General features: G+C 45.1%; 1 protein-coding gene across 4 annotated transcripts in view; it reads right to left on the bottom strand.

Annotated features, from left to right (window-relative positions):
• The window catches only part of CYTH1 (cytohesin 1), a 914,859-nt gene that overhangs the window by 264,724 nt on the left and 624,417 nt on the right, over nt 1-25,718 (bottom strand). The gene's annotated exons all lie outside the window — the stretch shown is intronic.

Here is a 25,718-nt window from a genome sequence, read left to right as displayed (position 1 = left end):
ATTTAGGAAAGGTAGCACCCAAGTTAGAATTTCCCCCTGCAATGTTCCCTCAACCCACAAATAATCAATTCTGAGTGGATAAACAGAAGCAGTAGGTAATCAGGAATAAGAATCAGGAAATGTAATCCAAATCTCACCTTCCCTCCCCAAATAAGAGAAAACGGATTTTAAACCCCTTGCAATGTTATGAAATGACCCTCGGAAATGGACAGATAAATAATGAATGTGTGTTAAAAACCTTGAAGCAAATATAATTCCTCACTAAAGCAACAATGCGAAGACACTAATAATGACAAAGAATGGATTACCAAGAGCATACAGTTCGAAAATGAGTGGAAGGTTTAAAACAGATTGCAACAAAATGACACGTTGGAAACTTTGCAATTTTTCAATTCCCACCTTAAATTACCCAAACGGTTTTTAATAAAAAAATAAAATAAAAACGGGTCAAATACACTGATTTGTAATGGTCTCTGGAAGCAAATGGAAATCCTTTGTCACTGGGCCATTTTTTTTCTCTCTTTAGTAGCCACCAACAGTCACTTGCTCCAGAGCAAGGTGGATGGTTACAGCTTGATTGACGGTTTATTGCCCCCTTCCACTCTTCACACTTCCTGGCTCTGGGAGTTCCATTGTCAGTGGGTTCAGCCCAGCCTAAATTCATTGCCACCCTGTAATTGTCCTGGGGGTGTAAGCATCTGCTGAAGTTTTTTATGATGGTTCCCTTTTCTTGGGGGAAGTTTCAGGGCTGCCAACTGGAATAACTTGTTTTTGGGAGCTTGCAACTCCAGCCCAGTTGGTTTAAAGCCTTTATTTCCTTATTCTGGGTCCTGATTCACAACAAACTTGTGGAATAAAATAGCTTGTGTGTATTATCACCAGCAACAAAACCCCTTCACATTGCTAGATAAGGCAGACTTTCATTCAACAGTTTACTTTTTAAAAGGTTTTTTTTCTCCTTTTGCTTAGCCCATTTTTTATACCTGGTGCACAGCTGGCATTTCCTTTTACAATCGTTTTTGCATCTCCATCAGATTCCCACTCTGTCCTACAGCCCTGGTTATTTTCCTGAGTGCAGGAGTTTGGTTTGAAGGACAGATGCATTGAAATGGACATGGCTCAGATAGCTGGAGTCTCTTTTGAACTACTGAGCTTTGATACATTTGTAAAGAAATAAATGTGTTTTCCCGTGAGGGAAAAGTGAAGCGCCTTGTTAATTTTTCTCAAAGTTGGTTTGACAGGGCCTGTCATTCAAAAATCATTCAGAAATCATGTCTGGTTTTGCTGAAGCACAATGAGATATCCTGGGCATGGCAGGGCCTTATTGATCACAGTGGTTTAAGAAATAACAGATGGAATTAGCGTCAAATCAGCATTTTTTTTTAAAGGTGAAAAGGTTTCTTTTTCAATGGGGATTTTGGGGTTTTCAGCAGTGCTGCCTTTTCACCTTCTTCCTTTTGTATATGTCAGAACACACTGGCACGCTCTTTCAGTGTGTCCATTTGTTTCATCCTGTCCAATGTATGCTTGGCATGAAGGTGCAGCCATATTTTTGTTGCTGCAAAACACAGTTTTGAGGCCATGGTTCTCACAGGAGCCAGCGCAGCCATCTTTTGCTGTTTCTGCGTAAATGCAGCTTTGTGATGTGGGGAAATACTGTTGAGTGGGTCAATATATCCCACATATCCCCCCGGCCCGACTTCTTCCCGATTCTCCCTCGACTTGGAATCGCAGGAGTGGGGTTCCTCAATGGGGCAAAGCAGGATCAGTCAGGTATGAGTCCTTCTTCCATCAGAGACTGGTGCGTCACGCTCCCCTCGCTGATTCTGGTTGGAATGTGGAACGACACCCCCAGCTTTCTCTTGGATCTTCCTTTATGGTTTTGAGCGACAACCCCAGATTTCCTTGGGTTTCTACTTTCCAGGTCCCTGAGGAGGTCCTCCTTGGTAGTGAAGGTGCAACCAGTAGAAATCTATGAAAGAGAACACAAACCGGTTACTACCATTTCCCACTAACTGCCCTTCAATCAGGTTGACAGCAGTGGGATACGCAAGCATTCAATGAGGACAATTGATAATGAAGAAAAATACTCTGTTACATAATTATATTGAAAACTCTATCTGTTCCCTTCTGGTTCTTCTTTTTCTTATTCTCATGTTTAAGATGTCTCCTCCATTTGATTCTCTCTGGGCACCTCCATTTGATGCAAAGTGGGCCTAGGGTGTGTGGGGATGGGGGTGCCGGGATTGCAGGCAGAGCCACTGCGGCAGAGCAGAACGGGCCCAAGGACGGACAGGGAGCGAGCCAGCACATTCCCCTCAGACGTTGGTCAGCGGCCGGCCTCGGAAACCCAAGCACCATGCACGGACCGGCCGTCCGGCATTGGAGGAGATATAGGTACTCCCCAACTCCAGAAGACACCGGCAACTCTCCCCCTTACCTGATACGCCAACGGGCCCCAGTCATCCCGCACGGTGAGTAGGGCGGAGAGAAAACAAGACACAATACACAGTGGGCGGAGTCTACAGGAGGCTCCCACGCCGGGGTGCCCATGGGTACAGCGGCAGCAACCAGAGGGCTGGGGGCTTGGTGGGAGGTCTTAGTCCGACCAACAGGGGAAAGGGAACAGGAAGGGGGAAGGCAGTTCTATTTCTAGAGGGAGGGCTCCCAGAGTCTCAACCAATCAGCGGGAGGGGCAAAGGTCTGATCCCTGATTGGCCCTCTTTCAAGCCTATGACTGGATATAAAGGGGACTGGCCTAATGACATGTCTGTTGCTCATTGCAGGGAGAAGGAGAGGTGTGTGGAAGCGACTGGAGGGCCTATCCGAGCGAGTAGCAGAAGCCTCACAAGGAGTATATACCCCAGACTTTGAACACACAGTGAAGTAGCTGTGCAGAAGCCGGGGTCCTTCCTTTATTATGTTTAGTTTCTGAACATTAACAGTACCTGAATAAAGTTCTCACTTGCATCAATACCGGCTCCTGTCCTGATTACCACAGGGTGACAACTCTTTAGCTGATTATTATGGACCCATTTTTCTTCTGTCAATTCGCCTTTGGGGATGCAGAATCTGTAGGTGACAGGTGAAATTATCTACAATTTCAAAAGGACTGCGCCAACTGGGCAAAAATGTGCGCTCTTTGGTCCTGTTCCTTTGGAAATTGTACAAGTAGGCCCGGTCTCCTACTTGGTATTCCTTTTTGGGTTGTTTTTAGATCATATTGAGTTTTCATCCCCTCTGCAGATCTTTCTAGATTCCGCTAAGCGTACGCAAAAGCATGCTGAAGATGTTTTCTTAGATTCTCAACATACTCATGAGTTGTGGAGGCGTTGATCAGTGTCTGCTCTTGTGTTCTATAGAGAAAATGCTGAGGTAGCACCATCCTTCGTCCAGTCATCAGCTCAAATGGAGACATCTTAGTTGCAGAAGAAGGTGTAGATCTGATGGCCATCAGGACAAGCGGTAATCGAATGTCCCAACTTGGCCCAGAGTCTGCCACAAACTTTTTTAGAATGCTCACAATGCTTTTATTGTACCTCTCAACCCTACCACTAGAGGATAGGCGGTATGCAATATGAAGTTTCCTTTTTACCCCAAGTATCTCCCACATCTTTGTCATCACTTTGCTGGTGAAATGACTACCCGGGTCTGACTCAATGCTTTGGGGTAGGCCAAAATGCGAGAAGATGTGGTTGATCTTCAGGGCAGCTGCTGTTTCTGCCTTGCAATTTGGGGCAGGGAGACATTCCACCCATTTGGTAAACAAGCATGTTACGGTTAACATGTACTTGTTCCCCCTGGAGGAGCGAATCACAGGCCCAATGAAATCGACTTGTAAATCTGACCAAGGCAGTGTCATCCCCATCTTCTGGAGGGGAGCACGGTGTGCGAGGGATGTTGGCTGAAATTGTGCACACACAAGACACCCCTTCAAGTATTGGTCGAGGTCCTGCCCCATGTGTGGCCAGTATGCAACCTCTCAGAAGATTTTTAAAAGTAGCATGAAAACCCTGATGGCCGGCTGTGGTAGCATCATGGGCGTGACTTAGCATCAGGCTTCGGAATGAGGTAGGGCCCACCCACTGGTCACAACCAGATACGGATCTCCTTACCAACAAACTATCTTGGATTCAGAACATTTTTCGGCATTTCATCAACACCCGGAGGTCCTCTTTCCCAATGTAATCAGTATCTGTCAGAGGAAAGTTCTCAGGGTCCTCAATGTGCTAATAAAATGTACCAATGATTGGATCCCCTTTTTGTGCCATGATTAAATCGGCATCTGGGGTCGACTTACTCCACTGGGCAGTTGAGAGTTCATTGTGAGCATTTGTCTGGGACTTAGTGATAGGAGTGACCTGGATTTCCCCCAACAGGGACTCGATCTCGAGGAGATCCCCTAGATTGCCCCGGTTTTGGCCAGCTGATCAGCTAGGTCGTTTCCAGTTTTGTCTGGCCCCTCTATTTTGGAATGACCCTTGATCTTCTTCCAATAGATGGTCATCCCACTAGAGGTGGCCAGATCATCAATATTTTGGATTAGCTTGTCATGTTTGAGCGGTTTGTTGTTAGCACATAGCATGCCTCTGGTTTTCCAATTTACCGGGTGCTCCACGAACCCGTTCCGGACATAATCTGAATCAGTGATTACGACCAGTTCGTGGAGTTGGTGTTGGACGGCATTGAGGATGGCTTGATGAACTGCCATCAACTCTGCCACCTGACTACTCATTGTTGTCAACATGGTAGGAGCACCCGTCCACAGAAACTGTGGACATTCTCTCGCACTTGTCTTCTTTATAGACTTTGTGTGGGGAATTCAGGTATGCCTCCATGTTGTCCTGGGTTTTAAGACTTTCGTCCTCGAGATAGTTTTCTCTGGTACACTCATGCAAGTCAGCCAGACCTTGCGCGAGGGCACTCTTCTTGTTTTGGCCATATCTGACCTCCGCAGGAAAGCCTTGCATTGACAGAATCCAGGAAGTAATTCTGGAATTACTCACATTTCCGGCCCGGATTCTGTCACTTTGGAGGTATTGCAAAAGGCTGGTGTGGAGTCTCCACTATGATGTGTTCCCCCTGGATGAACGGGCGGTAATTTTTCAATGCCCACACCGTTGCCAGGAGTGGCTTCTCACAATCGTTGAATTTTTCCTCCACAGAGGATAATGTGGGTCATTACGACCCGGGCGCTAAGTGGTTAACAGCGCCGTAAAAGGCTGCGCCGCCGTTAACCACTTAGCGCCTTACTACAAGGTCCCTTTGCAGGATCCGACCTAAACGGCTGGTCTGGACCAGCCCTTAAAGTAGCGACCTGCAAAGGGACCTCACAGGCAATTACGGTACCGCAAATTGCCGACTTCCCATTCCAATTGAGCCCTATGGGGCAAAAATGGGAATGGGGAAGTGCCATGGGGAAATGGGGAAATACCGCCCCACCAACCTTGGAATGGGGCGGTATTTCCCCTTTTCACTATGGCGGACTCGTTAACAACACCGGCACCAACCATGGTGCTAATAGCGCCATGTTTTAGCGCCGGTGTTGTGAAGAGGTCCAATGTCTTGCTTGCATAGGAGTTCACCTTATTGACCTGCTCATGCTTTTGATATAATAGTGCTGTCAAGCATGTATTCGAGAACCCTGTCTCCAAGAAGAACTCCTTGTTTCTGACAGGGTAAGCTAGACAAGGCGCTTGTGAGAGGCTTCTTTTGAGTTGCTTTACTGCCTCAGCTTGTACTGGACCCCACTCCCACTTGATCCTCCCTTCAACAGATGGATCAGAAGTCTTGTGATCTCTGCATAATCCTCAATTAACTTCCTACTGTAATTAGTCAGTCCAAGGAGGCTTCTTAGCTCACGCAGAGTTTTGTGGTCTTTAAGTTTTAGGAGTGCTTCCACTTTCTTCTCCTGGGGATAGAGACCCTCAGGATTTATTTCATGTCCCAGGAAGTTAACACGGGTTCTGCACCACTGCTCCTTTTGGAAGGTGAGTTTTTCTCCGGCAACCCTCAACTGTGTCAGAACATAATGGATTTCCGCTATGTGTTCCTCCACAGTTGAGGTTTTTATCAGAACAACATCCACATAGGCCAGGTTACCCCTTTCACCGAAGTCGGGCATGGCCTTATGTAGGAAGATGTTGAATTAGTTGCCAGAGTTGATGTATCCGAAGGAAGTCCGGGTCCACGTTTACTGCTGCCCCTGGAGGTAAAGGCCAGCTTGGATTGGTCCTCCCTACTGACAGGCATGGTCCAGTAACCATTGGTCAGGTCAACGGCAGTGTATACCTTTGACCTCTGGATCTGGGCCAGCCCCTGGTCAAAGTAAGGGAGAGGCCATCGGGACATGTGGACTCGTTTATTCAGCTCCCTCAGGTCAGCACAGAGTCTCCACTGGCCGTTCGGTTTTAAAATCCCCAGCACCGGATTATTAAAGGTGCTGTGTACTGGACAAATTATTCCACGGGACTCAACGATTTTGATTATTTCCACCAGGGACTCCATGGATGCGAGAGGCAAGCGATATTGCTTCACAAACACTGGAGTCATTCCAGGGTGCGTGGGAATTGTTGTGTGGATTTTGGTGCGACCACAGTCATACAAGTCCACCGCAAAGTGATCTTGAAAATCTAAGAACACCTATTTCAACTTTTGCTCCGGAGTCTCACAGGCATCAGCTAGGTTGACTCGCTCTTCAACCATATGCCTGAAGCCTGGAAAGACTTCCGGTTTTGCTATCTCAGCGGCCTCCTCCAGCTGGGTGGAGAGGTCCCTGGTTAGAGTATTGACCTAGACGGAGGGTTTCAGGTAGGGGAGGCTGTCATTGTGGACCTGGAAGATCACCTTATCCTGCCTGATGTCACAGGTCACCTCTTCCTCCCCGTAAGGGCAGGAAGAGTACACAGAGGAAATTCCCTCCTTGCCGGGTGAAGATCCTGTCTGGTGGTAAGTCATTTTCACTATCATTGTCAAAACAGTCATTGGGGATTGGCCCTATCAGATCCATGGAAAAATGTCGGTCATCAACCGCCATTCCAATAATGGTGCCTGCGCCCAGAGTGATACTCCTAAGGTCGCTGTTATCCATCAATATTGGAATGGCATTGTGTTCTACATTGACTAATGGTGTTGGATTTAACCCCAACCACCGGGTGTTGAAGAAGGGCATTGAGGTTTCTGTCCTCGTTTAGTTTTTAAATCAAGTGGGAATAGTCATGGCCGTCCTGGGATGGTGACCTACTCTCCAATTTGAACTTCAACTGCATACGGCAGCAATTGGGCTGACCAAAATGCTTTTTCTGAATCAAAGTCCATGGGATTACCCCCTAGTCTGGACCAGGCTTTGTAATTCATCAGATCCAAATGAATGGCAAAACGATTGAGAATGTCACTGCCTAAATAGAATGCAGCAGGGACATCTCACACGACCCAACAATTATGTACTATGCTTTTGTTTCCTATAGAGATTTTGAGCATACACCTGCTAGGCAGGAGATGTTTGGAATTGGGAGTTTCCAGGCCCATTTCCCACTTATCGATCAATTTAAATGTGGCAATTGCTGGATCTTTTGGGAGCTGCCTGAACATGGCTTCGCCGATGAAGCTCTTACCATTGTTCATGCACACTCGTGCGAGAACAGACTCCTTCCCCTCATTTAACTAAATAGGGAGGAACAACTGTTCTCTAATTTTCTGAATGTCAGCTAAACTTTGAGCTGGCTTCTCATCACTTTTGGCTATGGGATTGGGATTTTCAGATTTTGAATTGGTATAGAATGTCAAAGTATTTTCTTCCAGTGTGGAATGCCACTTAAGACTAGAAGGAAGGTTGAATTTCAGAAATGGAGAGGAGTTCCCATAACCAGTTTGTTGTCCTATAGCAATTACTGCCACGTCAGGTATTTGATTGTTCTGAAAATGAAACTCAATATGATCAGGTTTTTGTTCAACCATGTGGCATGTGCCATTTAAACTAACATGGTTGACACTATGTTTCAATGTTATTGCCTGTTAGTGTGAGTCCAGAGGGCATTGTTTACACAGTTCATTAGGGGGGACAACCTACGCAGGATGTCATTCCACAGTAGACAGGGAGTGCCTTCGGGAGTAACGACTAGGACAGGGTGTCACCTTGTGCCGCCCAATTTCTATTTCCAAATCCGCAGTCTCCTCCACAGGAATTTCATTCCCATCGAAGATCTGGAGTTGTCCAGGAAGGGGAGTGAGAGGGATCTGGTATCTCTCCCCCCTTCCTGAATTTAGCTACTCTAAGGCCCTTGGCGCTCCAGTTGGGACACTCGTTCCGGCTGGTACGGGGGTCTTTGGTCAACTCTAGGTGGATCACGGGAAGGGTAACTATCCCTTCTCCCGTAGTACCCTGGATATTGTGAATGTTGGTACCCCTCCACCCTTGGCCTCCCCTCTCCTGGATTGGCTTGCCTAGGCTCCTGAAAGCGAGGAATGAAAGATGGTTGTCCTGCAGGTTGGGGTTTTGTGAGTACTGGGGGAAGAAACTTAACCCAGCATTTGGGAGAAGTTAGGAGGCAAGTTTCCTGGGGCGGTACTTACCTGATTAGATCCCCCCACTTGGGCTGGGGGAGTCCAGACATACCCCAGGATTGGTCGGTTGCCCTTGTATCGGGGGCTGATATAATCAGGGGAGTTAGGGGTCCCATTAGTGGGATTACCTCCCTGACTGCCACCTGTTTGTGATCGGCCTGAGGCCTTCTAGGTCTCTGAATTTGCTGATTTTGTGTAGGTACATTTTTAGGCCCCCTCCTCTCTAGATCTAAAATGGGGGCAACCTACACCTCCACCACCTTAGCAGCAGCAGGGGTGTTGGCTGGTTTGGGGTTTTTGTTCAGATTTTTATTTTCTGCAGGTTTTTGGACCTCATAAATGCAGGTCGCCTGCTCAATGACCCAGTCCAGAGATCTTTTGTCATGGAAATCCCTCACCAGCGGAGTCATGATATACTTGGGGAGTGCATGAAAGAAGGTGGTTATGAACTCCCTGCTATCCGTGTTCACCCTCCTAGTGGTTTGTGCAAAGACGCGTTTCAGTTCCTGCACAAATTCTCATGGGGCCTGATCTTCCCCGCACTGCAGATTGTAGGCTGCTTTGCGAGCCTCTTGGGGGTTTCTGTGGACGGAAAAGTGTTTCAAGATGGCCGCCCTGTAGGTGGACTATCTTGAATGGTTCTGGTCCTCCAGTCCAGCAAAGAAGTTGGAGTACTCAGGGGAGAAGGTCAATTTTACATACTCTATGCAGTTCGGGTTGTCTTTCAGATTAAACGTGTCCATCATCTGCTCATAGAGTTCCAAGTGTTCCCAAACAGAATATTTTGCGCGTTTATGGTATGGTATTATGACACTTCTAATGGCCTTAATCTGCCTAATGGGTCTTTTGTCAAATCTCTTGAGTTTGTTTGCCTTCTTTGGATTATTCACCCGAGTCCACTCTCCCTCAGACTCAGAGGAGCTACTACTTGAGGTCCCCTCATGATCACCTAGGCACTCCCCTAATTCTGTGAGCTTGTGAGGGGCTCGCAGAATGGTGGGGCCTAGTTTCTCCACTCCTGTGTGGCACAGGAGAGTAGTCTTCTGACTCCTCCCTGTTCCCAGGGTTGGTAGGGTATTCCCCCCACTGCCCTAATTGGGTAGAGGTCTTCAGGATGCTTTTTTTGGGCCTCATTTCATTCGGTTTTTCATCAAATTGAACCAACTGGTCCCTTGGAAGGTAGTATTTCTGTGGATCTAATACCCTGAGTCTCCCTTCAAATGGGACTTCCTTGTCAGCGACAACAACCTTAATGTTTGGGTATCTATACAGGGACGCCCATCCATCAATTTCTGGGGGGCGCTGACCTGTCAGTTCCATCATGCTAAACCTATTGAATTCTGCCAGCCTCATGGTTTCTGGCTCATGTGAACCGGTAGACATGAAGTTGGCAGTGTTCACAGTATTAAATGGGTTTGAGTCCATTAGTACAGAGGTCGTTATACCATGATCAGGGATTACCCTCTGTCACGCTCAGCTGTCACGCTCACCTGTGTCTCTACAGGAGGGATGGATGAGCCTCCTTTGACCCAGAGTTCTCACTTCCCCTGTCTCACTCGGAGGGACACCTGTCAAATACAAGATGTATTCCCCTGGGCCCTTCCCTTCTCTTTACTGTGTGCTGTGATGTACCCTAAGGACTTAACTTGATTTCTAGTAGGGTGTGCACTCCATTCTGCATTTGTAGGGGCGTGATTCACTCATTGGGATGATGCCACTGTCTGCTGGCTGAGTTCAGATGCCACACGATGTTATATGCCTTCACAGCAAGGCAGAATGTTCAATGTGTCAGTTCCTTCACTGGCTAGAAAGTCCCTTCCACAAAGTGAACGTTGCGCAGAGGATGTTGAGTGTCTAGAATTGTCCGTATTGTCTTTATTTGCCAAGGTATTTTTGGGTGAGTAGCACTGAGTGTAGAAGTCAGCCGCTGGTAGGTATCCGCAGCGTCATAGATTTGAGCGCGCCTGGTAATGTCACTCCTTTCCTTTGCAGGAGTGGATTATGGAGTACTAGCGCCTCGATGTCTGCGTTCAGCACTCTTGGAGACTTGGTGGTCTGGTAAGTATGCTCATAGGCCTTGGCAAGTATGCACCACGTTATCAGAGAGAGCACAGTGAATAAAGTCTCCTCTTTCTTTTGCAGGATTTTGAGTGCTCGGACTACAGACCTGGATTCCAGCATAGCGAGAAGATTCGGTAAGTATGCGCAGCATTACTGAATTGCGCGCGCTAATGCAGTTCTTCTTTGTGCTTACAGGTGCCGGCGTAGAAGTCCCCTCTTGACCGGAGAAAGATGTGGCGTAGAGTAAGCATGAAAGTTCATCCAGAGCAGGTAAGCAGAAGTTGGATGATCCAGAGCAGGTAAACAGAAGCAGGTGGATCTGGAGCAGGTAAGCAGAAGTTGGATGATCCGGAGCAGGTAAGCAGAAGCAGGCTGATCTGAAGCACGGAGAGTGTGTTGCTGATGCAGCTCACAGTAAGCAACACGAAGCACTGGAAGAATCTTGGGTGTGGCTTATATAGCCAGCCACACCTGAACACTAGAGAGCTCATGAATTGACATGCACTTCCTGTTTGGCAACAGGAAGTGGTAACCAGGAAGTTACTACAAATACTAGAAAGGAATTAAAAGAAGGTATTTGCTATGGGTTTTCTGTGTGCCTATGCCAGGCCTGCCAAGCCTCCACCCATCTTGCCCCGACTACCTGCCTGGTACCCATGACACCCTCTCCCTCTCTACCTGTTTGGGGTCCCTCCAGTTAGGATTAAATCTAGCACCCTCTTTCTCTAACCTCGCTAGTTTCTCCTTCTCAGCCCCTGCCTCTAGATAATATGCAAATATCTGAGCCTTTGGTTCAGCTATCAAGGCTTTACAATCCTCTATGACCTGCTCTTGTGCTGCCACTTGTTTGTGCAGCCCATCATTCTTTTCACAGAGGGCCTCATTGTCTCTCTGTGCTTCCTGTATGGTTTGGGAATAATTAGACCCTTTCTGTTGCAGGAGACTCACCTCCTCAGTGTTTGCATCTTTGGTCTGGGTGTTCTTTTCCAGAGCACCTTCTACCCATCTGGCGTTCTCCAGTAGATTCCCATACTCTGTTTTGAGTTCATTGAGATTCTGAAGGGCTAACTCACTTCCTTCCCTGTAACTCTGTTTTTAATGTGCTTACTTCCTGGTATAGGGCGTCTTTTTCCCGATTTAGGGTGCCTCACTGTTCAGCCAGGTCATCCCTTTGTTGCTTGATGGTATTGAATTTCTGGCGCTCTTGATGGAATTCTGCTTGAGAGTGGAGGTCTCTCATAATTAATGTATTATTTTCCTCTTTCTACCTTTCGACCTGATCTTGCAACATGGTTATTTGTCCTGAGCAGACCCTGTTATAGGTTGATTGTTGAGTCAGCTTCTGTTGACTCTCTTCCAGGGTGTCGTTTTCCTGACACTCGAGACTTACTGCGTCTAATTGGCCTCTTGGTCTACATTATTCTGTTGTTGGAGGACCAAGTCCTCTTTATTTTTTTTATGTAATTTCCAGATTCTGTCTCCAACTCGTGGCTTTTTTGAAATTTTTGTTCTGCTAATTTTAGTTCAGCCTGGATTTGATTTAATAGTTCAGATTGATTCTGCGTTAGACTGTCACTTTCCTCATGCCTTTCCCGCATTACTCCTATGTGGCTATACATGTAGGCTGCGATTCTGGCAATTTTTATTTGCTCCTCTTTAATTTTTGGGGTCATATATAATTCACTCAAAGCTTGGTGTAATAGGCCACCGTCCTGCCATGTATCCAGGTTCATGGCAGTGACCTGTTGTGTTATTTCTTGCAGCCAGACTTTTTCAACCTTTTCTGGCCATTCACCTCTGACAAATAGCTTGTGCAGAAGGTGCTACCTAGCCATATTGATTTCTACTACAGTCATTTTGGACATGTTCTTTCTTTATTAATTTATTTATTTGTGTAAGGGTAACCTGTATTCAATTGCTTTCTGTCTATTTTGGGGTTGATTTAGCTTTAATTTTTCGACACAGGCCTGGTACTCAGAGTATTTGTTTTGGGGGGGCTTGTACAGTATAACCCAGTATTCCAACCACACAAAGTAGCACTACCTTGCAGGTTAGTCTGCTGTGTTAGACTGCACAGGTGGTAACCAAACTCAATCCCGGATTCGAGCCCCCAAATTTGTTATGGATTTCAATCAGGCGACAAACACCTTGGTCTAGGCCTAGTATGCAGCGCACAACTGAAATGCTCATCTCTTTATATTATATAGATTCAATATTGAGATGGCACACCACTCATATCACAGCCCCTTTTCAAATACCCCGGGTTGCAATGGACCATGAACCAGGCTGGTTGGTAAAATACAATATGTATTTATTTTAAAATTCAAAAGAAATCATACACTTTTTAATATGGGGCAGCAATCATTAATGGGGTGATAATTACAATGGAAATGTGAACAATTCACTGGCTTTAACCTTTTAGAGGAACATATTCCCGGCACAGCGGAATAGGAGCACTTTCTGATTTAGGAAAGATAGCACCCAAGTTAGAATTTCCCCCTGCAATGTTCCCTCAACCCACAAATAATCAATTCTGAGTGGATAAACAGAAGCAGCAGGCAGGTAATCAGGAATACGAAACAGTTAACAGAATCCAAATCTGACCTTCCCTCCCCAATTAAGAGAAAAACAGATTTTAAACCCCTTGCAATGTTATGAAATGACACTCGGAAATCGACAAATAAATAATGAATGTGTGTTAAAAACCTTGAAGCAAATATAATTCCTCACTAAAGCAACAATGCAAAAACACTAATAATGACTAAGAATGGATTACCAAGAGCATACAGTTCGAAAATAAGTGGAACGTTTAAAATAGATTGCAGCAAAATGACATGTTGGAAACTTTGCAATTTTTCAATTCCCACCTTAAATTACCCAAACGTTTTTAATAGAAACAGGTGAAATACACTGATTTGAGTATTCAGGCTAGCACACCAAAGAGCGACACAGTAAGATCCGGGATTGATTCGCGATTTCAACCCTGTCACCCAAGCGCCCAACCCCGGTGGAAACCGGTCCGATCACTCGAAATAGGACTAATGCTTTAGGATTACACAAGACAAAATTACTAAAGAGATGGCGCTAGCACTAGAAATCAAGGGCAGGGTTGCACAGATAATTCTGACAGTTTTACAAGTTACCAGGATGTTAGGGAGAATTCTCTTATAAGGCTAATTTCCCAAACCTAGTGAGTCCCCCCAGCAGCTTTGCTGGATTTTTGGGGTTTGTTTCTTTCTCCTGCTAAGAATGAGACTCTTTTTCTCCCACTCTTAGGCATGATTTGAGATATGTCTGACTTGGTATGGGTTTATGGGCTATGGGGTCTTTTACTCCATAGGGTATCATCTGTTTTTGTATATGTGTTACACAGCACCCTGAGTGCAGTAACACAGGGGTCTCATAGTGACCCCCAAACATAGACTCCATACCCTGGGACGGACTACTGTCTCCCAGGGCATGTAAAATCACCATTGGCTTTATTAGTCCAAAATTGTGAACAGAACCAGTACAAACCATCATATTGTGGAAGTACTGGAAAGGGTTAATTAGATTACCCCTGGGTCTGTTCCCATGGGGGCACTGTCCAGTCCCCCTTTGTCGAGTTTCTGGCTGATGGCAGTGGTTACCACGCGAAATATTCCACCGGAATATTTCCTATGGGATTTTCCCATACATTTTAAACCACCACTTTGTTGGTGCATTGTAAAGATACCGCCGGTCTATTAAATTAATATAAAATCGCCGGTTGTGTCTTTTTGCTAGAACTCTTTCGCAAAATGGCATACGTGTCCGTCTCTGTAACTCCAACCAAGGTCGGGCCCTTTGTTCCACTTTTTGGCGGGCTTCTCCACAGAAGCCCTCCAACTGGTGCCACTTTGTCTGTGATTCACAGGATGTGTCGGTGGGGGAATTGGCACCCTGGACTGCGTTGCCTTAGCAACCCAAGTCACACTCTGTCTTGATTGGCCCAGTGGTGAGCCGCCCGGCTCACCACTTAGCATGTATGAGTGACAGCTAGGCTGTTTGAATGGGGGTTTTTCTGCATAAAAGCAGGGCTTTTGGGACTGGAACTTAAGACGTCGCCACGGGACCTAAGAAATCCAAAGAGGGGAGAAGCTGAGCCTTCTGCAACGACGACACCACCGGTGGAGCCCTGCTGCAACGACCTCACCACTTCCCCGACGACAAGAGAAGATCTTCTGCTGCAAGAGTCGTCTCCCCCTGAGCTGGTGGGGACAACCAGTTCGACATTCGCCTTCCAGGACGCCCCTTGGTCGAATCGCCTCAGTCCACTGGGACCGCGAATAAAAGGAGCGCCCCTTTTAACCGAACAAACTCCGCGGCTGGTTTCATCCCTGGGCAGTGCAACGACTCCAAGTTTCCTTCTCGACGAGATTGTCTCTTCCCCTGGTCGTAACCACGAACTGCAACCGCTGCCAGGAACAACTACCACCGCTGGAGCTTCCTCACATTTAAAGGTTCTGTGTTCCGCCTGGCCTCGCTTTCTTCGAATCGCTAAAGGTGACCCTTAAATCCTTGGCTTTCCAACTGGGTTGGCCCCCAGACCTTCTAACTTTATCTTTCGCATTAAACCAACTTCTTTTGAACATTTAGCAAAGACTTGAGTGCATTATTAAACTGTGTAATCTTGGGCACATTTCGCCTTGCTCCATTTAAAGTGGCCCTGGCCTATGAACTTTGGCTCTACAGTAGACTCTGCCTTCACTAGCTTGCTCTGGTCTTAGCAAAGTGTTGGGAACTGTTTTATTTTCATGAGCTGTCTTTTTCTCTCCCTCTAACTTAATTATTGGAGTGCCATCTAAGTTAAGCGCTCACATCGGTTTTTACAAATAGTAGTGTTTTGACCTAGACTTGTCTAAATAATTGTTAAGGGAGGTGTGTATACTTGTTCTGATTGTGTTTGACCTTGCTTTGATCTATAGTGCTTAGTGTATTTCCTAAAGTGTGTTTTAAATACATAATTATATACTTTTGATACCAAGCTCTGGTCAGTGTCGTTTGCTCCACTGTGTTTTTGGCCCTATTGCGTATGCTCTGTATACTGCCCTACTCATCTTGAGAGAAGTCTGACTGCTCAGCCACAGCTACCAGGTAAATCTGGGTGGTGTGGACTGCTACCAATTGGGTTTACTGCTTACTCCTGTAGTCTTAATCTTTTTGCAGTGTTCCCCAAGGGAACTGCACAGGATTCTGCCTAACACAGGATAAGGATAGGATGGCTTAGAGAGTGTGATAAGGACAAATGCAAGACAAGATAGGCTGTGGGTTTCTATGGGGTGGCGATTATACTCAGTCCACTTTTTATTTTTGGGATGTTTGGACCGTTAATAGGTTCTGGTCACTACACGGCAGCGCGCCTGGCAAACTGCTGGGCAGTTCTGGTCACCGGAAGGCACTTCTGGACGGGCAATTCTGGTCACTAGATACGAAAGGTCAGCTGGATGGCAGGATTGCCGCAGGCATCCAGTGAGCAGCAAGCCAGGCTGGTTCAGGATGCAAAAGGTTCCACTGCTTTCCCCTTTTTAATGGGAGATTAGTGGGTTTTCAGAATTGAGGCCTTGCTGGGATAGGATCAGCACTGCTTGGGTTTTGCAGTGGGCCCTGGAGTAGGGTCAGCAATGCTTTGGCCTTGTAGTTGGAATCTGGATGGATGGAACAGGAACGTCAGGAAGAGTGTGTCTCTGTGTAGAGTCTTGTCAGGGACTCTTATTTATAATGCATAGTAACATCAAAGTATATGGCTGGGGCAGGCTTAACTAAACACGACTAACAACTGGATTGGACAAGGGTGATAGACTCTGCCTCGCTCTCAGCTGGTTGGATTTCCAGAAAATTATGTCAGATTTATGATGCGAATTTTACAATGTCCAAAACCTCCCACAATTACTTTACTTAAAATCCATGTTTGACCTAAATGGCACCTTCATACAGTGGAAACATCTAAACACTTACATAAGCAGGTTACATATTGTATGCAGCACAAAGCAGTCCAATCCTCCAGTTTGTGAGACCTTGTTTTGCCCTTCTACCAGTTTTTTGCACTTTTCAATGGGATTTATATTACTAAAAATTCTCAAACTTTATACATGGGTATGGATTATCATAAGGGATGTATGTACAAAAATGTGCATTTGCAACATGGATTCTTTTCTTGTAATCCAAAATGCTTTGCCATTTCTATTTCCAAGGTGTCAATGAATTCTACCATGTCTTCAATGAAAGCCCATTACATCATATTCAAACTATAAAATGTTCGCATTGTTACAAAGTCTTGCTGCAGAGATAAAAGTCTTCATGAAATGGTCTCCGGAAGCAAATGGCAATCCTTTGTCACTGTTGTTTTCTCTCTTCAGTAGCCACCAACTGTCACTTCCTCCAGAGCAAGTTAGGGGTTACATCTGGATTGACGGTTTATTGCCCCCTTTTCCTCTTCACACTTCCTGGCCCTGGGAGTTCCATTGTCAGTGGGTTCAGCCCAGCCTAAATTCTTTACCAACCTGTAATTATCCTGGGGGTGTTGGCATCTGCTGAGAGTTTTTATGGTGGTTCCCTTTCCTTGGGAGGGAAGTTTCAGGGCTGCCAACTGGAATAACTTGTTTTTGGGAGCTTACAACTACAGCACAGGTGGTTTAAAGCTGTTCTATCCTTATTTTGGGTCCAGAATTAAAACAAACCTGTGGAATAAAATAGCCCATGTGTGTATTATCACCAGCAACAAAACCCCTTTACATTGCTAGATAAGGCAGGCTTTCATTCAACAGTTTACTCTTTAAACACGCATTTTTCTCCTTTAGTTTTGCAAAGCCCATTTTTTACACATGGTGCACTAGTTTGGTGAGAACTGGGCTCACCGGTGATGGAGTGATTAATTTTTTCACAGATGTTAAAGTGCAATGTATTGAGCAATCAGCTTTTTTTGTGAAGGATATCTTCTATGAAATCTGTATCTTCTTAGGATTTCATAGTTTTGATGCCAAACATGTTAGCGTTCCATTTTAGCAAATAGGTATACAGGGAACAGTAGGTGAGGATGTTGTCAGGAAGGGGTCTACAATGTCAGCTAATGGCACAGGATAGTCCTCTGGTTCTAAGTCATCTAAATTCCGTAAATCACAATAAGTCACTTGTTCTTCCTATGTCTAGTTCTTTTCTTACTCATTGGTTTCTCCAATTTAATCTCCACTTTCTATATATAACTGAGACTTGGCTCTTATCTTTTAACTCCGCTATCCCTGCTTCGTAATACACTTCTGATACTGTGTTTACCCATACTCCTCATTCTCTGGGTCGTGGAGGGGGTACTGGGATTCTTTACCGGTCCTCCTCCACGATTCATCCTAATTCCCTCTGGTTACCTACCTTTCCTTCTTATGAATACTCTCTCTCTACTTTCTGTAAATCCTGTGCTGTGACTTTTCTTCTGATCTATCGCCCCCTGGCCCTCTTTTACCTTCTGTGACGACATTGATGCTCTACTTTGGGTTCTTCTGCCTTGTTCTAATCTCTTCTTGTTATTGGGTGGTTTAATCTGCATCTTTCTTCTAGTCCTGCCTCTTCTCCACTTTTGGCTATTATTGACACCTACTGACTCTCTCCTTTTCCTACTCCTCGTCACATCTCGGGATCCTTCTTGGATTTTATTTTTATCTCTTCAATGTCTACCTCGGAGTTCTTGATCAGCCCTACTTACTCCCCTGAACATCGTTTGCTCCTATTTTCTATTGATCTTCCTGTTTCTGACAATGTTTTAATCCCTGTGGTCTTACCCCTTCTTTTCTCTGTCGTGATCTTTGTACCTTCAATAACCCTCTCTTTGTATCCTCCTGTGTGTCTACTCTCCCGTCTTACTCTACGCTTGCAACAGTCTTGATGGATGATACAACTTCAGATTTCTCTGCTTCTCTTTCAACTTCTCTTGACACTCTCTATCCTCTTTCTAAATGTTCTCCTTCTCATAAACCCTTCCAGCCTTGGCTTACTCGATATCTTCAATCCATGCGTAGGGCTCTCCGTCGCCTGGAGCGTCGTTGGCATGGATCTCGATCTGTGTCTGACGGTGTGTCTTTTTTGCCTATCACACTCTATATGATGAGGCACTTCTTTCTTCTAAATGTCTTTATTATTCTATCTCTTACACTCTCAATCATCACAACCTTGCTGTCTCTTTCAATCCCTCTCTCGCCTACTGTCTCCCCCTTTGCCTGATTACTCCCTTCTCTCCACACTCACTGCATTTGACTGCCAATGTCTTCACTTCTAAAGTGAATTATCTCCGTTCTGCCATTCCCCTTGTTTCCCCACTTTGAACTTGTTCTGTCTTTCCCCCCTGTATTCCCCATGTTGTGCTCCTCTGTTTCATCCATCTCTAATTCTGAGACTTCTTTACTCATCTCTTGGGCCCATCCTACTGCTTCTCCTAAAGATCCTGCTCCATCTGCTCTTATTTCTAAAATCTATCCTTCTCTCAATTCTTACATTACCAGCCTTCTTAAAATCTCCCTTACCACTTCAATTTTTCCTCTTTTATCCAAACATGCTATTATTCTTCCTGTTCTGAAAAAACCTTCTTTGGATCCTGACATTCCTTCGAAATTTCTGTCCTATTTCTCTTCTTCCTTATCTTTCTAAATTACTGGAATGTCTCCTCTACTGTCAGGTTTCTTCACTTGTTAAGCTTAATTCTATTCTACCTCGCTTTCAATCTGGTTTTCGAACTATTCACTCTATGGAAACAGCTCTTATCGGTCTGTGACTCTCTCCTTTCTGCCCGCTATGTAAAACACTCTTCTATTCTTATACTCTTGGACTTAGCTGCTAATTTTGATACAGTGGATCAGACATGACCTCTCTCTCTCCTCTTTTGGATTTTCTGGTTCTGCAATCACATGGTTTCAATCCTATCCCTCTAATCGCACCTACTCAGTATCCTGGGCTGGTGTTAATTCTGTTCCTCTTCCTCTTCTACACAGTGTTCCACAAGGGTCTGTTCTTTGTCCATTTCTTGTCTCTCTTTAGCAAAGATTATCTTTTCTTTTGGGTTGTCTCATCACTTTTATGCCGATAACACCCAACTGTTCCTATCCTTCTCTTCTTTCACGCCCGATATACACTCAAACCTCGCTTCCTGTCTTTTCGCGATCAAAACTTGGATGTCGTACTATTTTCTTGTCCTTAATCCGTCTAAGACTGAAGTACTCTTTTTTTCCCCACCAATACTATCCCCCTCTTTCTGTCTCTCCTCTGTTCTCTTTTTCTCCTTCCTATCTGCCCTTTTCTCTGACTGCCCCCAACCTTGGTCTACATCTTGATACTAATCCTTCCTTTGATCATCCTATCTCGATCATATCCAATTCCTGTCGCTTTCATATTTTTAAAATCCGGAAAGTTAGACCCTTTCTTACCTTTAGTGCCACAAATCTTCCAATCTCTTCATTAATTTTCACTCGATTATTCTACTGTTCTGTTCTTCTCTTTGGTCTTCCTGTCTCCCGTCTAGCTCCTCTTCAATCCATTTTCAATTCCTCTGTCTTTCTTCTGTATTCCCTACCTATTTGTGACCCTTCCTTGGCTTCTCTTCGATGGCTACCTTTTCACTCTCAACTTAAATTCAATTTTCTCTGTGTAGTATTTAAATCTCTTTATGGACTTGCTCCCATTCATCTTGCTTCTCTTGTTCCCTTTTATGTCCCTTCTCGTACTCTTCGTTCCCAAACCCACTTTCTTTTAACTGTCCCTCATTCCTCATGTGCTTCCTCTCGCTTCTGTTCTTTTTCTATTCTGGCTCCTCTTCACTGGAATGCTCTCCCTCGTTCTCTGCAGTCTATTCATTCTTACTCTACCTTCCGGCTGCTCTGAAAATGTCCTTCCTTCAGCCTTAATTGTATTGAGTTCTATTGTAAGTTTATTATTTTATTGTATCCACTTGCTCATTTTATTGTACTGTAAATTGGATTTGTACAGCACCATGGCGTAAGGCGCTATATAAATAACAAATAAATAGAAAATAAATACAAACATAAGAGTAATCATCCATCTCAATAAAGTCCTATTTCACTGGAATAGATTGTACTCAACAATTCTTTGGGTGCACTCTCCTCACTGATTGTGTGTTTTCGTTTTAGGGGTTGTTTCTTAAGAAAAATCAATTAAAGAGGACATTTTGTCCATTTTGTTTATAAACCTCTTTAGTACATTTTTTTGAAGGTGTAGGTGGGATTTAGCCACCATCCTCTTCTGAATCTAAATCGTGAAGGAACCCTTTTAGCTTCATAGTATGCAGAAGTGTACCTTCCCTGGTATCCTCATGTAATGGAATGTACTTGAGACTTCTAGAGCGCATACTAAGGCCCAAAGGCATGTAGGCACAGAAACACAAACCGGGAAGGGCACTCTAGAGGTAGTTGGCCTATGACCCTGCAGAAGTTAAAATAAGTGAGATTTAAGAGCCTTACAAAAGCCCAGGAGAATCGTAATCTCACAAAGCTGAGGGGGAAGAGTTCCACAGAGAGGGGGCCAGGACAGAAAAAGAGCAGCCACTTGCCCGAGCCTTGCAGATTCTAGGGACCACCAGCAGATTAAGTGAAGCAGACCGCAACTGCCTGGCAGGAATATAGATGGTCAACTTTGATCGTAAATATTCTGCACCCGATTTATGAATTGCGCAATGCACAATACAAAGAACCTTGAATTTATTACAGCTCTTCAATGGGAGCCAGTGAAGCTGCCGTAAAACGAGCTGCAGCATTTTGCAGCAACTGCAAATGCTGAATCAGAAAATCTGGTTAGCCCAGATAGATTCCACTGCGGTTATCCAGGGGACCCATGATGGATGCGGTCACCACTTTAATCCGAAGTTCCAAAGAAAGAAAAGGCAACATTTTCTTCAGGATCTTTAGCTTAAGAAAGACAGAATTGCACACTGACGAGATGTGAGCTTCCCAGGATCCAGATGATGAAAGCTTAATGCCAAGACTCTTGACTGAACTACTAATTTTAGGACAGTGTCCCAAAGAGTCTGGCCAGAAATCAGTCGTCCAGAGTGTATTGTAGGATCAGAGCCAACCACCCAAATCTGTTTTTTTTGCCATTTAGCTTCAGCCAGTTCTTAGCCATCCAGTCTCCAATCGAAGATAGACAGTTTCGCAGTTTTAAACAGGGGGCTGAGGCTAAACCCAAATTGGAAAGAGCGTAAAAGATGATGGGATTCCAGAAAATGAAAAAGTTGTGGAGTAACTATTACTTCCATCAGTTTCCTATGAAACGGAAGATGAAAAATGGACAATAGCTAGCAGCAAGAGTTACATCTAGGTGGGGCTTCTTCAAAAGTGGGGTAACTAATGCATGTTTAAGGGATGCAGGAATTATACCCATATTGAAGGAGTAGTGAAGTGCTGCACTGAACAGAGGAATTGTAGTTCGTGGTAACGTCTGAAATACCAAAGAGCTATAGACTCCACATGAAAGGCTGATTTAATCTTTTTACAGTCAGCCAAAACTACCTCATCAATAATCTATGTAGAGAATAGACAGAACTTGTTAGAATTGACCCACAACAACTTTCCTAATTCTTATCAAGTCCAACCTTAAGATGGTTGTGGGCTTTGTGCCCAAACATCACCAGTTCCAAAGCATTTACTTCTTCAGGGAAGTTGTTAGAGGAATAGCAGTGCCAGTAGTTATAATTGATAGGAGGTCCAAAGTTAGATAAAGCTTCAAGTAAGGTTCTAGCAAGTACTCAATCCAATCTAACACACAAGAATAGGCCTAGGGAAGGTATCTTAACCCAGGTTGAAGAAATGTAGCCCCTATGAAGGACTGTGGGAGGGGATAGAAACAAGCATGATAACTTACCCCCCATTCTTCCAGAGACTAATGCAGGTATTCCGGAATCTGTTAAGGACAGAATCTTCTGCGCTTGGTCTGGTCGTGGAAGGCCCAGGGGTTGTGGTTCCAGAGGTCACTTTTGGCATCAGGATGAAGCTTTGGTCGCCACAGTGCACAGGAAACAGTTCCAGACAGCTTCCAGTAGAAGACCCAAACGAGGAAAGATGAAAACCTCTGTTGGGCAGACCACATCAGGGCACCTCACAGGATTGAAGGAGTGTTGCAATGGGGGTTACCACTGTCAGGTGGTGATACGAGATGTTCAGGCAGAGAACACAGGAGCAGACCCAGCACAGCTTTCCCTGGAGTGAGACGGTGGATAATGCAGGAGTAGGCGACTTTTGGCACAAGCAGAAGAACTGCAAAGTTCCAATGCTCTGCTCTGAACGGTAAAGGCTGCAGCGGGGTAACCCCAGAGAAAGCTGGTCAGTCCACTGGTGTGTCCAGGTACATTTCTGAAAGGCTCAACGGCAGAGATCCTTAAAGAAGGGGTCGGGACAGGTGGTTCCCACCAGTGCAGAAGTTGATGCACCAACGAAGGTCTTCTTGAGATCAAGACAAACAGTGCTTCACCAGGACAACACTGAAGTCGATGCTGGTCAGCTGCAGGGGTCTCCAGCAGGCTATTCTTTTTCTAGGTTCTACTAGGATCTCCCAAACAGTCATGGATAACCACTCGCCATCCCATATGCCCAGCAACAGCTTTTCAGACACCAAGGATGTGGATTGGGACTAGAGAGCTCCAGGATCGTTACATTGCAGGAAAAAATAGTGACACAGTAAACAAAGAGGTAAAAATAACAATAAAAAAATGATGAGGGTAAAAAACATTGCCAGGATGGAAAGATATTGAAATATTGCCTATAATATAGTATTGTAGGTTTGGGTTTCAGTGGTGGAAAAAACAAATAGACTTCAGTTAAAAAATATATACATCTAAATGCAGATAATATGGGCGATGTAACATGTATGCTGTTAATGTGTTTAAAAAATGTATTTTGATGTTTTGTCAGCAATAAACTCACATAACTACACACACACACACACACACCCGTTAGCCTGCAAAATCCACAGATATTCCTGGGAAAGGGATTTCCATAGGAGGCATTTTCTCATCTGAGAAGGCAGGAAGGTCAAATAACAATATGGCCAAAGAACAAACGAAAAAGTTTGTGGCACAGAAGCCCTCCAACTGGTGCCACTCTGTCTGGGTTCCATAGGATGTGTGGGTGGGGGAATTGGAACCTTGGACTGCGATGCCTTAGTAACCCAAGTCGCATTCTGTTCCGATTGGCCCAGTGGTGAGCCGCCTGCTTAGCATGTATGAGTGACAGCTAGGCTGTGTAATGGGGGTTTTCTGCATAAAAGCAGGGCTTTGGGGACTGGAACTTCAGAAGTCGCCCCAGGACCTAAGAAATCCAAAGAGGGGAGAAGCTGAACCATCTGCAACGACGACACCACTGGTTGAGCCCTGCTGCAACAACCTCACCACTTTCCTGACGATGAGAGAAGATCTTCTGCTGAAAGAGTCTTCTTCCTCTGAGCTGGTGGGATCAACCAGTTCGCCATTTCGCCTTCCAGGACGTCTCTTGGTTGAATCGCCCCTTGACAAGTACCCCGGCGGCCGGATAGCCAAGCTTCACCACTGTGACAGCGAATAACAGGAACACATTTTTTAACCGATGAACTCTGCGGCTGGTCTCTTCCCTGGGCAGTGCAACGACTCCAAGTTTCCTCCTCGACGAGATCTTCTCTTACCCTGGTGGAAACCACGAACTGCACTCGCTGCCAGGAACAACTGCCACCGCTGGAGCTTCCTCACTCTTTAAGGTACTGTGTTCCGCCTGGCTGCCCTTTCTGCGGATTGCTAAAGGTGACCCTTAAATCCTTTGCTTTCCAACTGGGTTGGTACAAGACCTTCTAACTTTACCTTTCACATCAAACCAACCTCCTTTGAACATTTCTACAAAGACTTGAGTGCTTTTTAAACTGTGTGCTCTTGGGAAAATTTCGCTTTGCTCCATTTAAAGTGGGCCTGGCATATGAACTTTGGCTCTACAGTAGACTCTGCCTTCACTAACTTGCTGTGGTCTTATAAAAGTGTTAGGAACTGTTTTATTTTTATGACTGGCCTTTTTCTCTCCCTTTAACTTAATTATTGGAGTGCCATCTAAGTTACGCGCTCACATCTGTTTTTACAAATAACCTAGACTTGTCTAATAATTATTAAGGGAGGTGTGTATACTTTATTTGACTGTTTGAACATGCTTTGATTTAGAGTGCTTAGTGTATTTCCTAAAGTGTGTTTTAAATAAATAATTATATAGGTTTTGATACCAAGCTCTGGTCAGTGTTTGCTTGCTCTACTGTGTTTTTAGCCCTATTGTGTATCCTCTGCATACTGCCTTACTCATCTTGAGAGAAGTCTGACTGCTCAGCCACAGCTACCAGGTAAATCTGGGTGGTGCAGACGGCTAGCAATTGGGTTTACTGCTTACTCCTGTAGTCTTAATCTTCTTGCAGTGTTCCCCAAGGGAACTGCACAGGATTCTGCCTAACAAAGCCAGTGAGTCATTGTTGTCACAAACAGTCTGCTGACGCCCAAATTGAGACGCCTGCAATGTCCTGTGGCTGTCTTCAGTCAAAGGAGTAGCAGTGGTCGTCAGCTAAGGTCATGTGTCCAATCAAGCGTAAGCTGTTCTGTAACCGCATCTTCATGGGAGATCAGAACCGCCACTCTGTCAGGCACTTGAACTACTGCACTTGCAACCCCAGGCCTCCTTGGACAGGATCAATGGAGTGGGTGAATAGCCCCAGAGATTCGGACTTACCTGTGGTGGATATTATAATAATCAAAGTATGTGACGAGTACACTTCCACTTATGGTGTCCCCTCACCTCACGGGAATTGCATTGGCCTAAAGTCCACTCCATAACACTAACCTCACCTCACAACGGCTGGTTGAGTTCTGGCAAGGATTCCTCCCTGGGGATCCTTCAGGGTGCAAGATTATGAGTGCATCCCCTTTCTGTTTCTATATGTATTTCACCCAAAGTGTGCTTTTACATTAAAACTATTTATCTGTTAGCTTTGTCCAAGTCTTGTACATTGGGATTATTTCGCTGATTTCGTAAATCATTTCCAAGGTACATATGTGTGGCCTGAACTCTTCTAACACCACTGGAATT

This window comes from Ambystoma mexicanum, chromosome 3q (genome assembly GCF_040938575.1).
Source record: "Ambystoma mexicanum isolate Mex_15411 chromosome 3q, UKY_AmexF1_1, whole genome shotgun sequence".
Lineage (NCBI taxonomy): Eukaryota > Metazoa > Chordata > Amphibia > Caudata > Ambystomatidae > Ambystoma > Ambystoma mexicanum.
This window is presented reverse-complemented; position numbering and strand designations above follow the sequence as displayed.